Consider the following 13749-nt stretch of genomic DNA (forward strand, 5'->3'; position numbering starts at 1 on the left):
ACCTTGAGTAAGTAAGGTAAGTTGCAGCTCATTTAAACAATTGTATGGTTCAAACTAGTCCAAAATGTCTAACAGAGAGCAAAAAATTTTTGGAATACCTTTGGTTAAGGATATTTCAGAGAACTAAGCTGTTTTAATCGAAATAATTATTTTTGAGAATCTAATTGCCTTCGTGATAAGTACCTTATTTTATTTCAATATGTTTGAAAGATTTTTGAAATGGGAAACATTAAGTAGAATTACTGCTAAGAAGAATTTAAGTAGAATTAATTCTGCTGGAATTAATTAATTTTGCTTTTAAGTAGAATTAAACAGAATTGCTGATATTTTAGTTTTTCAACAGCAATTATTACGCAAATAGTCTTATTATAGCAAATACTTCACAAACAACAGTTTATTTAATTTTAGTTTGCAAAATAATTTGAGAGAACTTGCGATTCAAATACCTACAAAAAAATAAAAAGCTTTTAAAACGATCATTACATTTTTTATGAAAACCTAATTTCAGCAATAAGATAATTTATTTTAGTATTCGCTAATAAGTCTCATTTAACAACATTTCCATATGATGTTCTTAAACCTTTTTGCTACACTGTTCTGATTTTCTTAAATATGCGAAAATTATTTGAATATTCACGAATAAAATCATAATTAGTTTCTTCAAAAACGTGTCAATTAAAATAAGATTATCTAACAAAAAAAATTGCCTCTAAACTGTCACTCAATTCAACCAGCTATGTGCATACAAATTCTAATTGCTGTTCTTCCAGAATATGTGGAAAATATATTTTGTACAAGCAGAATTTCAATTTTCTATTTAAAAAATGTGGATTTGAAATTTAAAAATTGCAAATGAGGTCAAATATTTGTTAAGTTAGCTCTTTTTTTTATTTAAAAAAATTATGTAGGTAAACATAAAAAATCTATCTTAACATAGAGATCGTTTTAGTGAATTTCTAGATTCATCAAGGTTGTTAAAATCCGAAAAAATAGTACAAGTTGGAAATGTAGGGCACGTTACTTTAAAAAAAAAAAAAACTATGGGAACTACTATGGGAAAAAGGGAAAAACTATTGGAAAAACTGCATTTTGGTGCTGATGGAAACTTACTTCGAAAATGAAATTAAAGTGTTACCCGTTTTAGGTGTATCTAAAATTAGTATATTTTATCGATATTTTTGCTTGCATGTTTAGCATATAAACACGTTTATTTTTTAACAAATTATTTTATCATTTTCATCCTTTTGAATTGAAAAGGAAATTAAAGTACTTCCGCAGTAAATTAAAGTAAAACCGTGTTCAACAGATAGACAGTGAAAGAATTTATTTGATGTATTACTTAAAACTAATTAAGGTACTAGAATTGGAGGAGGGATAGAAGAATTAGAAGGTGTAAATACAGTTGTGCTGCATATTCGGCTTGATTACCATTAAAGTTTATGGCGTACAGTGCGCCAAAAAAAATGAACCATTCTGAATAATTTTTTATCTAATGATCGAATCTTTACGTTAATCTCAAGCTTAATGGCTCGAGGATGTGACCTATAATATGCAAATTAAAAAGTGCAGACGATATTTTAAGCTACGAAATCAAACACAAAAACGAACTTTCTTTGAAGGAACATACCTTCTTTTCGATGGATTCGGATTTCTGACCCTCAAAATATAGGAAGTAGCTGCTACATGGGAAATATGGTCGGCATAGTTAAGTCAGGAGACCTATCCAAAGTTTAGATCCCTTAATGTTAATTTTACTTTTTGCGCACTTCGCTATATCTTGAGAATTTTTTAAGCGTATTAGAAAAATTTTGCGTATAATTATAAAATTCGCTCATCCAAAGATAATTTCATGCAAAAAAATATATTTCGTAAATATTTATTTTTTCCGAATATTTTATTTAATAAAAGTTGAAAAAAATTTCAATTGTAGATATACAGTTTTTTAAATTATTTTAAAGCATGTAATTGTACTCGGCCAAATGTAAAACTTCAGTGAAATCGGTTGAATAGTTTCTAAAAATTCGAATTTTAAATTTCTGCTTTCTTTTATATTCAATTTCCAGGGACTATTCGACCAATTTTACTCAAATTTTGTATTTTGCCATAAAATTATATTCCTTAAAATTATGCGGAAAATCGTATACCTTACTTTTCAAGATTTTTTCAACCATTATTACATAAAATAATAACAAATGATATATACTTACTGGAATTTATTTTTTGCATGGAATTATTTTTGGGGAGAAGAATTTTATAATTGTGTGCAAATTTTTTTTAATTCGCTTTAAAAAGTTCTCGAGATATGGTGAAATACACAAATTAACATTAACAATACAAAGTCAAATTAACATTAAGGTGTCCAAACTTTGGATCGCTCTCCTGACCATATTTCCCAGATTGCGGTTAACCCCTATATTTTGAGAGTCAGAAATCTTAATCCATCGTAAAAAGAAAGGTGTGTTTATTCAGAGAAAATACGTTTTCGAGTCTGATTTTGTTGATTTAAAATATCGTCTGTGCTAATTAATTAATTAATTAGCATATTCGAGATCACCCTCTCGAACCTTTATGATATAGTCCTAGGCAGGAATGGGCATTTGTCATTCAGAATAATGAATAAAGAATGATGAATGATTATTCAAAATCTGAATAATGAATGATGAATAAAGATTTATTCATTAGTCAGAAATATTTTGAATAAAGAATAAATCATTCATTATTCCTTATTCAGTATCCTTTATTCATTAGTCAAGAATAACTGAATAATTTCACTGGTCAACAAAAATGGGCACGGAATACTCTAATTGACTACGATTATGACAACTACAAATAAAACGTTAATCCTTTTCAAGTATATTTATATAATGTTTGAGAAAATTTACTTTTGTCTAACATAATGCATACTTTTGAGAAATGGTTACATGGCAAAAAAGCGTTTAATTTTTTAAGTTAAAATTTTGTTTGAAAATTTAAAATAATATTATCGTTTGCTTTCAAAAACTATAAAAAAAATTGCGTTTTATAGCTTTTAGAACAAAATTTTAAAAGGAACTTAAGTAACTAAACTGTTATAAACCTACTTTTTAGCACAACTAAGTATGTTACTCAGGAGTAAGTCAAAATAACATAAAAATAAATAGTCATACTTGTCTTAGTTTTATAGTTTAATTCCTAAAATAAGACGTTTAAGAGCAAACGATGTTTTGCATCTCGTTATAGACAAAGACATATCGATTGCATTTTTTGCTGGTTATTCAAATTTTATTCAGAAAAATTAGTCATGACTAATGAGTTTATTCATCAATCATTATTCAGAAATTTTTATACATTTGCATAATGAACGATTAATAATGACTAAATTTTCGTATGAATAATCATTCAGAATAAATTTATTCTGAATAAATTTAGTCATGAATAAAATGTTCGTGAATGATGCCCATCACTGGTCCTAGGACGTGAAGATCCGATCATGAGATCAAAAAATTATACGTGGTGGTGCGTTTATTTTTTTCTTTCTTTTTTTTCTGGCCAACTCTGCAAGGTAATTTTAAAAAGTGAACAATCTGGTCACTAAACGTAAATTTCATTTGTAAAGCATAAAAAAGTATGATTTTGGATGGGGAAAAAATGCGATCGTCAAATCTATATGAACTGTATTGCCTAATTTGTGCCTTATTACCCCACTTTCACTGCTTTTATTTTCAAAGTTAGAAAGGATAACCGTATTAAAGATGAATGACATTTCAAAAGAAATGCCATTCATCTGTCATTTACAATAGTGATCATCTTCATAAACTGTTATAAAGCTGGATCTTTTTAAGATGATTAATGTTAAGTTATACTGCGTTTAAAGGAGATTGAGTTCTCCCTTTTTTACGAAAAAAAGTTGTATGGTAAGAGATTATGTCCGTTACGGTTGGAATCCCTACGTAACACTGAGAAAAATATCGAAAAAAAGATCATTACGGTTTTCTTTCCATGTCCTAACAGCTTCCAAAATGTATTTTGATTATTTTTTTAACTTTTTTTCATGTCATTTTCATAAAATAATTTATTTTATTATTATTATTATTCGTATTTCAATTGCATACCCATTAAATAAACTTTTTTTTTAAAGTGTGGGGGGAAACTTAGCTAAGTCGGTTTGGCACAGCGTGTTTTGCATTAACGAGTATTAGATAAGTTGAAACAATGAATTAGTTTCCTAATAAGAAATCGTTTAGCAGAGCATCACGAGAAAAACTTCGTAGAGAGCCTTACCCGATAATGAGAAAAAAACTTGTCGTCATAATTAGAATTTCAAGTTTGTCACCGCAAGTTCTTGTCTGTCTCAAAAAATTTGCTCAAAAATTGTTTTAATTCCATTCTATTTTTAATTTATTATTTATAGTCTTAGATAAGCTTACCAAACAATGAATTAGTTTCCTAATAAGAAATCGTTTAGCAGAGCATCACAAGAAAAACTTCGTAGAGAGCCTGACCCGATAATGAGAAAAAAACTTGTCGTCATAATTAGAATTTCAAGTTAGTCACCGCAAGTTCTTGTATTTCTCAAAAAATTTGCTCAAAAATTGTTTCAATTCCATTCTATTTTTAATTTATTATTTATAGTCTTAGATAAGCTTACCAAACAATGAATTAGTTTCCTAATAAGAAATCATTTAGCAGAGCATCACGAGAAAAACTTTTCAGAAAGTCTTACTCAATAATGAGAAAAAAAGTTGTCGTCATAATTAAAATTACAAGTTTGTCACCGCAAGTTCTTGTCTTTCTTAAAAAATTTGCGCAAAAATTGCTTAAATTCCCTTTTTTTTAAAAAATTTATTACATTCATTTTGAAGGTAACTTACTATATTTTCAGAAGCTTCAAAATTGATCATGTACAATTGAATATCTGCCAGCGACGTCACTGTAGGTAAATCGTGTCTTTTGTCGATTCAGAAAATCACTCATGCGCTAGAAGTTGCATACAGGAATCCAATTAAATTTGATTTAAATCACATTTTCAGGCATGATCACTGCAGATATTTAAAAGAAAAGTTACGTCTTCGAAGCGATTATGAAATCACAACTTGCAGTTATTTTTTTTTAAAATAAAATCTTCAAAACATCTGAAGATTTATGAAGAAACTCTTAAGTTACTTTCAGTGGGGTACTTTGTGCGAAGTCCAGGGCATAACAGCTAACGATGTCATTGTTCTGAAAGTATAATAAGTCAATCAAAAATACTAAAAATTAAAGCGTGTTTCTCAATAGATATAGTGAAAAAAAAATTTTAAAAAAAATATTTTTGATGCTAAAAATATTGATAATTATTTCAAAAAAATTTGCATATTAGTTTATTTACATTCAATTTTTTGAGGGTACAGAGAAAAAAATTTTATTAAAGTTTTGTAAAAAAGTTAATAATAGTAATTTTCCGAGTAACATAAGGTCTTGTGTTCAATGGAAATATAGCTCCATTTTCGCAATTTATTGATTGGTTAATAATTTATTAATTGATCAATATTTTATAAATTGGTAAAATATGCAGAAAATTTAGTTCATTACCCATTTTTCTACTTCACAATTATTTAAAACTAATGTGATGAAAAAAAGTTGCATTATTTGACTGCTACACGAGTTTTAAAAAAAAAGAAATTTAAAAAAAATTTGAGCTATCCATTTCTTATTCTTACTTTTAAATAAAAAAGAACATTTAAAAAATTTAAAATAAAGCTTTATTTTAAAAAAAATAATTTACATTCCACAATCCATTAATAATGCATGCATTTTACAGATGAATGATACTGCAGCAGGTGAAATAATTATACAATGATGATCCCTCATTACATTCAGATGATACGATGATTTCATTATCCATGATGATGATGACAACCATGGTGTTTATGATGTTCTGACAACATCTTGGCGACAATACCGGCTGCCAGCATTTCCACAATGTTGTTTTCATGATGATGTTTGTGAGCCTCTGTAGGTGGCACAGTGAAAAGGGTGCCCAAAATGACCAGAACTACCAAAAGGCATGTCAATTTCTGTGCTGAAACCATTTTTTTTCTTTTGTGGCTGTAAGAAGCTGTGAAAAAGTCAACATCATGTAAAACAAATAATTTAGTTTTATTAAATTACTCACTTCGAAACTATTACTCCAATAAATTAATCCAAATAGTAATAAGATCGGTAAAAATAAGGAAACGTAGCTTTTTTAGCTCTGTAAAGTAAGAAAAGAAAACACTATTTGAGTGCCTAAAGTTTAAAGTAAAGCTTTACTTACTTAGAACCTATTACTTCAACTAATAAATGTAAGTAATAATGAGAAAAGTAAAAATAAGCAAGCGTAAAAGTGTTCAGGCAGTTTATCAAAGTTTTTTTGAAGAAAAAAAACAGGAAAAATTTTAACTAATATGACTTGACAAGCTTACGCTTGAAGTAAAGCAATACTTTTTTATACTTTATACACTATTTAGCCGGAAGGAATTGATAAGTCTTCAAAACGAGAAAATAATTAAAAATTGTTAAACTGATATTTAAAAAAAAATCCCCAATTTATCAAAGTTTTAATAGAAAGTCATTGAACTCATTGAATAACAATTTTTTCAAGCTTTTCATAATTCCAAACCATGCTGAAATGGATAAATTTTTTCCAGCATTAAAAAGTTACATCACAAATTATTCTCATAAAAAAATTAGCCTTTCTTCTTATTGAAATTTTGCGCCATTTTATCATTATCAGCAGAAAAAGTCTTGGCTAGAGTTTGATAACTCTCAAATGTTGTAAAAGAAGCGCATTATTCTTTAAGAAATGTTTAAAAATACCACATTATTCGAAAAAAAAATTTTAATTCAAGTAACGAAATCATTATGTCGTAGTTGATTGGTTCTGGTAAAATCAGTAGCTTTTAAGGAAAATGGCGACTCAACACTAGTGAATGGGTCAACAGAATGGGTGACTCAACACTGTTAGAATTTTCATTCTGAAATAAGGTAAAATAACCAGTAGCAGTCTGCCCATCCGATTAACCATAAAACTTATGGTTAAGAAATTTTTCTTACCTTTGCGGTTTTGAAGTCGTTTACAAATGGTACGGTTAAAAAACCGTGAATACAAAACAATACGATTGTGTAATTATTCATAACTAGCATAGTTTCTGAACTGTAAAAAGAAAACTTAAACGGACATAGGAGCTCTGTGGGTGTTGCGTCATTTATACGTGAATGATAGTTCATATCTGATAGGGCCACCGGTTGAAGAGTGGGGTACGTTAAAAACTTCTCAAGTATTGAAGAAATGGAAGAACTATTTTAGTATCAACGTTGAGATTTGAACCCCTGTTCAACCGGTTATGAGATTGTCAGATTCCACCGCTCAGCTGCAGTAAGTACCCGATGTACGGAATTAAATGGGTTCATAAGGTGGGTCAAGTTTTCGAGGAACGAATTTTGGTTGTTTAACCGTATTAGGCAAAATACAATCAATGAATTATTTTTCTCCCACTCAACAGATTGAGTATCATCTCTTTTATGATTATTTGAATATGGCAAAATAACAATTAAATAAATTGTTATTTTGCGATTGTTACAAATTCCTATATAACCATTTTTACCGAGAAATTTCTAGCCATGAATAAGAAGAAATATATGAGAAGTAAAATTTACTCGTTGACGAAATTTATAACAATTCAAATAGGGAATTGTTCTTATTGCTTATTATTAAGCTTTTTTTAAAAAAAAAAATTTATAATTCACTGTAAATGTTAAGGTTTATATCTGGTAGCTCGTTAAATTTCTCTCTCTCTCACATACACACCCTCTCTCTTTCTATTTCTTTTGCTACTTTTACTTTTGATTTACATCTGCTTGAGCCCTTAATTAAAAAATAACAGAATAAAGATCCCGGGAAGAAAAATGAAATTTTCTACAAAAATGAATATTCACTTTGACTTTCAAATAATCAAGATGTAAAGCAAAAATGTTGAAAAAAATCACGAAAAAGCAATTAAATTTGAAATAATTACCGAATAATTAAAAATTTCTGAGAAAAATAAATGTAAATAAAAACACTTTTGTTGAAATTGTAATACAAAATCCATTCTGTATTTCCTCTCTGTAGTTGCATTTCGCCGGACAGTAGATCGCGAACGCGTATTTTTCGACCGCGAGTTTTACAGTTAATAATTTTTGAACTGAATCAGAATTTTTTTTCATTCTATGGAACACCTAGTACACTTTTTATCACACCTTTATAATTTCACGTTTCTAAATATAATAGATTTTAAGCAGCTAAGTAAGCAAATGTTAAGTTTAACACCCAAAACAGGGGATTCGGGTTAGTTTACAATTAGAAAATAAACCTAATAGTCTTCCTAGATCAAAATAACTTCTTACGTAATTCGGATGCTATTTATAAATGATTTTTTTCAATACACTTGCACATTTTTCCTTTTTAAATTTTATATTTAATTGTTTTTTAAAAATTTATAGACTAAAAAAAGGTTTTAAAAATACTTCATTTACTTTTTTTAAGAAAGAAAATAAAACAATTAATTTACAATATTCGAATGTACTATATTAAATCTTGTACTTGCTTAATATCTCTAATATACATGGAAAGACCTCTTTATTTCTCTAAATTAGTTTTACTGACAGCAAGTGATCTTGGGGAATTCATTGCTCTCTGCCTTTTTATAGGAAAAGTTTTACCCCTCTCTTAAATTATATATTTGGCTAAGCTTTACATTTAGCAATGATCATAACAAATTACTAAATTAATTACAAACAATTTATTTTACAGCCAGATATTCTTTAACCATCATACGTTGCAAGAAATTTTGGTGTATAATTGAAACCATTTTTGATGTCGAGTTAAACTAAATTTTTTACAGTACATATAGACAGATTGTTTATTTACTTTTTTTACATCTAAAGTATTATTTATTTATTGTTTGTTTGTTTGTTTACTTAAAACACATAATTTAATGTTCATTAGGACCAATTTAATGACATTATTGTGAAAATATTTCGCTTAAAAAGCAAAAGCATCACACTTCACAATACTCATTCATCACAAATTCTTTCTAACAATTGTTATTTCATCAATTTCATGTTTCGTATGATAACTGCAGTTCTCTTCTAAAAAATGTATTTATTTTACCTCTGCAAGAAATAAGGTGGCAACTCAATGTTAAGAATTTTTAGAGTGCAGTTATTCATCAAGAATTTTAAAAAAAAAAAATTTCGTATAAGAAATTGAACAAAATTGAAAACTTAACATTTTAGTAATTAGTAACTTGCTTGATTTTCTTTTTTTGATGCAAATGAAGTTTTTAAAAGAAACTAAAATCAATTCATGCAAACAAAGTTTTAAAATAACTACAGTTTTGTTTAATTGCTACAACTTTATTAAAAACTTTTAAAAGATTTATTGTAGTAATTTCAGCTAATTTAATGGCTGCACTTTGTGCATTGTAAGCCATTATTATCAATAAGTTTGTGACTTTTAAGAAAACTATTTTACAATTATTCAACTATTTTACCATGAAAAACTTTGAAGCATTTAAATAAAATTTTTTAAAACAAAAAAATAAAAAAATAATATAATTCAAAAACATTTCTTCACAATGTTATTGCTCACTATAAGATTTTATAAATAAACCAACTAAGAAATCGAGAACATTTTAAAAACACAGTTTAATTAAAATGCCACAACTTACTTAAAATTTTAAAAGTTTCAATTTGATAAATTAATTGTTCCCAGCTAATTTTACATTTCATTGTGGGTTCTGTAAGTAATTTTTACTTAACAACGTATATAACTAAGGTAAAATTTGCCAAAAATTAATTAATATAAATGAAATGTTATCATTTATTTTTTTAAAAAAATTTTCAGTTTAAAACTTTAAGCAAAAAAAACTACAAATTAACACTAAATATTTCAATATAAATCAGATAAAAAATCATCTGAACTCTATAAATATATACAAGCTGATACGTTACAATACATAATTTTCAGAAATTTTTAATTTTTTACAATATATAATTAAATAAAAATATTTTTTTTTACGTCTGAATTGTTTCAACACTTAAATAATCAATAAATTTAAAAAAATATTATTTTGACAAAAATAAAGCAATAATTTAATCACAAAACGTTTTTTGTAAAACCTATACTAAATCTTGAGGCTGCAAAACAAACAAATTATCGAATCGTAATTTTATTTTTAAAGTAAATATAGTTAAGTTTAATTTTCCTAAGTTAATAAAAACAAATAACAAAACCTTTTAAACAAATTTAATTGACCAAATAAATTGTTTATTAGGGATATTTTTTCCCTTTCGAATAAAAAATTATTAATTAATATAATGACAAATTTTGTGGTATTTAAAAAAATTATTTGAAGTAAATTAATTAATAATATATTTAAAAAAAGAATTCAGTTTTAATCTCAAAGCAGTAAATATTTCGAACTAACTTTTAAAGCCTTAAAGTAAATCAGCAGAAAAATCAAACACTTAAAAAATAAATCAGCTTAAATGTTACAATAAATTAAAAAATTCGAATTTTTTAGTCTAAGTTGCTTAGTAAATTATTTATAATCAATAAGTTCAACAATAATTATTGTAATAATAGTGATTTTTTTTCATTAAAACTTTTTCTAGAGTTCCAATAGATTTAATGCAAATAAAAATAAAGCAACTATGCTTTCAAAAAAATTTCAAATACAAAATAGAAATGCTATTAAAACTTTGTACCAAACCTTCAAAGAGATCGAAATAATAAATAGATTAAACATTATGCGAAAATTAATATATAGAAGAAAAAAATAGTATATAAATTATTTTAATTTCCACAACTTAATAAAAATTTGAAAGTGTTAAAAAAAATTCAATAATTGCATTTGTGTTTGTAACTCTCTAAACTTGAATCAAAAAATTTAAAAAATTCTGATAATTTTTAAAAATATAAAGATTAGTTTAGTTATCACGACTCAATAGAAATTCTTTTAAGATTTTAGCCAAAAAAATTTATTGTAGCCTTCTAAATTTTTTTACTTCACATTTTGTTATCCATTATTATTTATTGGGGATGAAAATTTGTATTGTTTACATATAATTATTTAAAGCATACAAAAATGATCAATTATAAATTTAAAAAAGCGTTCCAAGTGAAATTCTTTACACAATATACACTACAAGTAAACTCTAAACATCTCAAAATAAATCAGCAAAAACTCATTCTTAACTTCCAAAAAAGTATGTTATAAATTTAATATTGCTTTAAACTAATTCTATATCCATCAAAATTTATCAGCAAAAAACAGACATATATGTTTATATCAACTTCAATATAACTATTCAATCTTCATTTAATGAATTAATAATTCTATAAATTTTACTTCGTGTCTTTAAGTAAAAATAAGAAAGTATTTCTTTTAAACAAGCAATGCCTGGATGCTAATAGATGATGAGAGACAATTATTATTTACAAGGGTGTAAAACTTTGTATTTTTTAGAGATAGTTATTTAAAATAGATAAAAATGAAAAATTATACATTCAAAAATGAGTTCACTATAAAACTCAAAACACAATATGCACTACAAATTAACTCTAAACATCTCAAAATAAATCAGCTAAAAAACACTTTTAACTTCCAAACAAATGTATTATGGATTGAATGTTGCTCTAATGTTGAATTCTTAGTTCTTCAAAATTAATCAGCAAAACAGATTGAACTTTTAAACTTCAATATTACATTTCAATCTAAATTTAATGAAACGAATTGCTTAATTATTCGTTAAGTTTTACTTTGTGTTTCGGTGTAAAAATAAGAAGAAAGTATTGCCTTTACCTATGCAATGTTTAAATGCTGATGGATGATATCGAAACAATATGCACTAACAATCAACTCTACGCAAAAGATTATATGCAAGATACACTACGCAAAAACAATATGCACTACAAATTAACTCTGAACATTTCAAACTAAATTAGCTAAAAAACATTCTTAACTTTCAAAGAATTTTGTTATAGATTGAATGTTGCTCTAATGTTTGAATTCTAAATTCTTCAAAATTTATCAGCAAAAACAATTGAACTTTTAAACTTCAATATTACAGTTCAATCTCAATTTAATGAAAATAATTGTTAAATAAGTTTTACTTCGTATTTCTGAGTGAAAATAGGAAGAAAGTATTGCTTTTACCTATACAATGTTTGAAAGCTGATAGATGATGATGTGCAATTATTATTTATTAGGGCATAACACTTTATATTTCTTTGCAGATAATTAATTAAAATAGACAAAAATTAAACATTCAAAAATGCGTTGACTATAAAACTCAAATCACAATATGCACTGCAAATTAATATTGCTCTAATGTTGAGTTCTAAATTCTTCAAAATTAATCAGCAAAAACAATTAAACTTTTAAATTTCAATATTACAATTCAATCTCCATTTAATGAAACTAATTGTTAAATAAGTTTTACTTTGTATTTATGAGTGAAAATAAGAAGAAAGTATTGCTTTTATCTATGCAATGCTTGAATGCTGTTAGATGATGATGTGCAATAATTAATTATTAGGGTATAACACTTTATACTTTTTCACCGATAGTTAATTAAAATAGTTAAAAATTAAAAATTATACATTCAAAAACACGTTCACTATATAACTCAAATCACAATATGCACTACAAATTAATATTGCTCTAATGTAGAGTTCTAAATTAATCGGCAAAAACAATTGAACTTTTAAACTTCAATATTACAATTCAATCTCGATTTAATGAAACTAATTGTTAAATAAGTTTTACTTTGTATTTATGAGTGAAAATAAGAAGAAAGTATTGCTTTTACCAATGCAATGCTTGAATGCTGATGGATGATGATAATATGGGAGGAGTGGATCAGATTTTTGCTTTTATACCAATTTCACCAACCGATTTGGATCAGTACGTCCAGATCACTCACCTTGGTATCCCTTCCCTTACTTACACCACTCCGGAGGAAGTTCAAGTCTTGATTTAGAAATTCACGCTTTTTTTTCCCCCTTTCAAATCTGAATGAAACACTTATTTTCACACACTTAGAGGAACAAAAAAATCCCCAGAAATTAATTGCTTTAAGGAGAAGGAAATAGTAGGATGTCACTCGGAGAAGTTTTGTTTACGCTTTGGGGGACTAAAAGAGTGGTTTAAAGGGTAATTTGAATAAGTATCGTGATTTTAGGTTCCGGATTAGTTTGTTAGGTTTGCGATAAGAAGACAGCTCGTAATTTTAAGAAAGATTGATGCAAATTACGTCATGCAAAACTGTCATTCTTATTAGGAAATGCTTTACACATATTTTCACGCGATATGCATTGCGCGAAAATATGTATAATATGTATAATATTTTTAGTGATTTGAATAAAAGTGAATTTTCATTAGCAAATTTTAAAATCTATACATTATTTAATATAATGTGTACCATTTATTTCAATTGAATTTTTTTCAATAAAAAAAAGTCTATAATGTATTAACGGAATTAGTATGCTAATTTATTGAAAATAAATGATCCATTAAAAAAACTTAGGCAAAAAAAAATAAATAAATAAAAAATTATTTGCAAAAGAAATTTATCTTTCTACTGTTTTGTTCAGAAACTTGTTTTATAAGCTTCAAAATTCAAAACTTAAGTATACAATATGCTTTTAAACTAGATTATTTTAAAAAAAAGTTTCAATGTTTTTAAATCATTCTAGTCACATTT

General features: G+C 26.3%; 1 long non-coding RNA gene across 1 annotated transcript; it reads right to left on the bottom strand.

Moving 5' to 3' along the window:
* Nucleotides 1–5697: 5697 nt before the first annotated feature.
* On the bottom strand, nucleotides 5698–13328 carry LOC107436932 (uncharacterized). The gene is made up of 2 exons (XR_001583178.3): nucleotides 12856–13328; nucleotides 5698–6076 (listed from the first exon to the last, which is right to left on the bottom strand). It is a non-coding gene; the product is annotated as an uncharacterized lncRNA (long non-coding RNA).
* Between the last annotated feature and the right edge of the window lie 421 nt (nucleotides 13329–13749).

The sequence above is a fragment of the Parasteatoda tepidariorum genome, chromosome 2 (assembly GCF_043381705.1).
Source record: "Parasteatoda tepidariorum isolate YZ-2023 chromosome 2, CAS_Ptep_4.0, whole genome shotgun sequence".
Classification (NCBI taxonomy): Eukaryota; Metazoa; Arthropoda; class Arachnida; order Araneae; family Theridiidae; genus Parasteatoda; species Parasteatoda tepidariorum.